The following is a 4,834-nucleotide window of genomic DNA, read 5'->3' as shown; positions in this document are numbered from 1 at the left end:
AGAAAATGATTATGATACCATTCATTTAAGAAATTTGAATAAATCTAAATAAAGTCTTGACAAATCCAAAATTTTGGAAAAGAAACAAGGAAGAAAAACAAAAAACAAAAACAAAAAGTGAAAAGCCAATAATTCTAAAAAAAACCAAAAACTTTTGAAATGAAAACCTTTATTCAAATTCATTTTTCCTAAAAGGGAATTATTTTTCAATTTAAATGATTATGCTTGAAATGGCAAATGGTTGTATTTTATCGTTCCTTCGCAAATGTAAATTTATCCCTTGTTACCAATTGAACTTGATTAAATTCTTTCAAAATAAACATTAACTGAGGATCATCCTCCACATTGGGGGGTAAAATATGATATATTAAGGGGTTAAAAATGATGATGCCCAAATGAAATCTCGTATGTTGGGGCAAAGATGTAATATAAAAGTTTTCAAAAGTTTTGGATTCTACTTGAAAAAAAGAAGAAAAAAAAAAGAAGTGGAAGTATTAAAAAAAGAAAAAAAAAGTATGGAAAAAGAAAAAAAACTAAAAGAAAAGAAGAACAAGAAAAAAGAAAATGAAATGAAATGAATGGTTAAAAAGCACACGAAATTGAAAAAAATATACCTTAAAATAGATTTTTCAAATAAAGGAATAATCATTGGTCTTAATTACCTTTAAGCACTTGTTTTAGGCTTGTTTATCTCTTTATTTGAAAACCTCGAACCTTAGCTTATGTTATATCTTATAAAAAGTCTATATTGGATCAAACATACATGCTTAAAATTTGAAGAGTTTCTCTTAGAAAAATGGTTATGAAACCCATAAATCTTTTGGTTTATCTTTATTACCTAATTTTCTATGTGGACTATTGTATGATTTTCAAAGGATTCATGTTTTGAAAAAACTTATGTTTCATCTGTGAGCTTGCATAAAAAAAGTATATGCTTCATTTATCCCTTTTAAGTGGAGAAACCCTTTTAAATAAACAGAAACCTTAGTGTGATCAATTATTCAATTCATATGAAAAATTTTTTTTTACCTCTTTCATTTCAGTTTAAGCCCAATTTAGCTAGCATCCAAATTTAAGCTTAGATTAGCTAGAATCGATGACATTCTAAGCCCAATTTAATTGGTATCGATGAAAATTTAAGCTTAGTTTAGCTGGCATCTAAGTTTTAAGTCCAATATAGTTGGCACACAAGCTAGATTAGTTGGTACATAAGCCCAAATTAGCTGGTACTTAGGATTTAAGCCCAGTCTAATTGACACATAAGCCTATTTTAGTTGGCATGGCCCAGATTAGTTAAAAAAGTATACACCCCTTTTATCCCCTTTAAGTGGTGAAATCATTTTAAATCAACATAAATCTCTAGGTCTAGAATTATCCAATTTATTGGGAGAGAGAATTTTAACCTATTTCATTTCTAATAGGGATTATCAGTTCCCTAAAAAAATTTAAGCCTACATAAGATTTAAGCTTAATTTAACTGGTACCAATGAAGATTTAAGCTTAGTTTAACTGGCCCCTAATAAAGTTTTAAGCCTAATTTACTTGGCACCCAATGAAATATCTAAGCCTAGTTTATCGACACCCAATAAAGATTTAAGCCTAGTTTATTTGACATTCATTAAAAGGTTTAAGCCTAGTATAGTTAGCACCAATGAAGATTTAAGCCATTTTAGTTGGCACTAATGAAGATTTAAGCCCAACTTATCTAGCACTTATGAAAAGATTTAAGCCTAGTTTATTTGACACATAAGAAAAATTTAAGCTCAGTTTAGCTGGCATCTAATAAAATTTAAACTTAGATTATCTAGCACTTAATGAAGTTTTAACCTCAACTTAGCTAGCACTTAGTGAAAGATTTAAGCCCAATTTATCTAGCATCAATAAAAATTTAAGCCCAATTTTACTGGCACCCAGTGAAATATTTAAGTCCAGTTTAGCTGGCACTCAATGAAAGATTTAAGCATAGATTATCTAGCACCAATAAAAATTTAAACCAAGTTTAATTGACACCCAATGAAAATTTAAGCTCAGATTATCTAGCATCAACGAAAATTTAAGCCCAGTTTTGCTGCCACCCAGTGAAATATTTAAGTCCAGCTTAGCTGGCACTCAGTGAAAGATTTAAGCCTAGATTATCTAGCACCAATAAAAATTTAGGCCAAGTTTAATTGACACCCAATGAAAATTTAAACCCAGATTATTTAGCACCAATGCAAATTTAAGCGTAGTTTGATTAGCACCCAGTGAAAATTTAAGCTTAGATTATCTAAAACCTAATGAAATTTAAGCTCAATTTAACCGGCACCTAGTGAAAATTTAAGCTCAGAATTAGCTGGTAAAAAAGCCTAGATTAGTTGGCATGCAAGTCCAGATTAGCGATCATTTAATTCGACTTATGATTTAATCTCGATCATTTTATTTGACTTATGATTTACTCCTAATTATCCTTATATTTTGACTTTCAGTTTAATTCTGGTCATCTTAAGTAAAAAAAAATCAGAAAAGGAAAAAAAACCAAAATCAAAACCAAAACAAAAAAAAAAAATTACATTAGCAAGTAATATATGGACAAAATTGTTATCTATATATTTTCATTATTTTTTGTTCTCAGAAATATGCAAAAAGGGATAGTTATAAACACCTAATTTTATCCGAGATATTTTATCACTTTAAACTAGATTTGATTTGCAATTGGATTTTGACTATAATTTTTTAAGCTTGTTACATGGTTTATTTTTAATACTCAAGGGTGATGCTCAATGTGGGTCTCATGGTAAGGCCCATTGTAATGGCTCGAATGAGCTTTGATAAGTGGCTCAATAAAAGATCTATCTTTAAAACCCATTAAGGGCCCATTGTTAGCCATTAAGCAAAAAAAATAAAAATAAAATAGTAATAATGATAAATAATAAATAATTAAAAAGCTTGGTAAAAAATTTTTTTTAAAAAATAAAAATATAAAAAATAATAGTAAGCTAAATAAATAAAAAATGATGAAGTCCAAATAAAATAAAGGCCTATTTGGCCTTATTAAAGGTTATTTAAAATGGCTAAGGCCCATGTGAAACAAGAGAGAAAGACAAGCCCGTGCATTTGGCTTAGGCTTGCATGCATGAAGCAAAAAAATAAACCAACCAAAAAGAAAAAATACTGGTTGACGTGAAAAATGACAAAAAAGAAAAATACATGGTTTCATGGCTTAGTACGTTGAGGCATTTGGGGGGAAGCATCAAACCAAAAAAGAAAAAAAAATTGAATAAAATAGTGAGGCATTTAGTAGAGGAAAAGAAAATTGTATGAACTTGGCAACATAGGGGTTAGGCAAGAAAAAAATGGAAGCTATGCTCTAGAAGAAGAATAAGAAAAAAATGATTAAGTAAATAAAAGCAAAAAAATTATAAAAATGGGAAGAGAAAAAACTAAACAAAGAAAAGGACAACTTGTAGTGAACTAAAAAACACTGGATAAGAAGTAGTAAAAAAAAAAGTGAAAGTGATGAGTAAGTGAGAAAAGATTGAAGGAAGAAGGGTAAAGGGTAGCATGAGGACGTGGTGCGAAAAGCTAAAGAAAAACCTACATCAGTGAAGGCACGATGATAGCAGAAACCAAAATGGAGGAATGCCTGTGACCAAAAAAGAAACAAAATAGAAAATAAAAGTAAAAAAAAACATGAGAAGAGAAACTAGACTGGTAGTACCCCAAAAAATTGAAAGCTGAAGTGGCGAATGCCAAAGGAAGCAAGATCGAAGACCAAAAAATAAAAGAGACAATAGGTAGAAGAAGAAAAAAGTGTAAAAAAAATTGGAATAGACCAATTAAAATGAGGGTAAGAAGGAAAAGAGGTGATATGGAGCACTATAGGGCTTTGAGAAATCTGAAAAACCAATAAATTCAAAGAAAAAATCTAGGCGAATGTCGTAGTAGGTGGAAAAGAAAGAAGACAAAAAGAAGGAATGGAACAAAAAAATGTGAGCAAAAAAGAAGTAAATAACGATAGTCATGCATCCAGAAACAAATTGAAGCAACAAAAGCAGAAGATGAAACTATAACAAACCTACACTAGATAAGAAGAAAACATCAACCAGAAAAAGATAAAAATCCAACGAAAAAAATTAATCATGCAAATAAAAGGTAAGTAGTAGCAGGAAACACAAAAAGATAAAATAAAAACAGGTAAGTGAAAAATTAATTGGTACCAGTTTTATAGGAGCTGTGGGGGTGCTAATCCTACCCTCTGTGTAACCGACTCCTAAATCCAATTCTATTTTCGTAGATCAAAGTTATCTTTTTAATAAACTTTAACTCATTTTATTGGTTTATTAAAAAGAGAAAATTTTGGATGGTCAATCATACCTTTAAAAAAAGATTGATGTCGATTCCTCGTATTTTCACGATTTTAAATTTTATATCCAGTGATTGAGTTTTCGAACCAATACGTTATGATAGCAACAAGTTTTTTGATTTTTTTCTCAGCCAAATTTGCCTTGTTTTCAGAACTAGATTCAATTTTAATTCCAACATTTTAAAATATGCAATCTTTAATAAAGTGTCATTTCTTTTCACAATGGAAACACATTTTGTTCTTGTTAAATTTGAATTTCTTGAATCCCATATTTTTTACTTTAAATTGTTTTAATTTTTTTCAAAAGACTTATGTGTATTTTTTAAATTTTGTTCACTCACATAGTTCACATTGGAACCTTTAAGTGAGAGTGCATCTATTACATGATTTTTTGCTTTAATCTGTAAATGGGTATGATAATCTTTAATAGTAAAAGTATTTTTTGAATACAAAACTTTTTTTTAATATCCATTCCAAGAAAGAGGAAGTTTA

The sequence above is a fragment of the Durio zibethinus genome, chromosome 28 (genome assembly GCF_047325235.1).
Source record: "Durio zibethinus cultivar Kanyao isolate XHJ-2024 chromosome 28, ASM4732523v1, whole genome shotgun sequence".
NCBI lineage: Eukaryota > Viridiplantae > Streptophyta > Magnoliopsida > Malvales > Malvaceae > Durio > Durio zibethinus.
Note: the sequence above shows the minus strand (reverse complement) of the source record.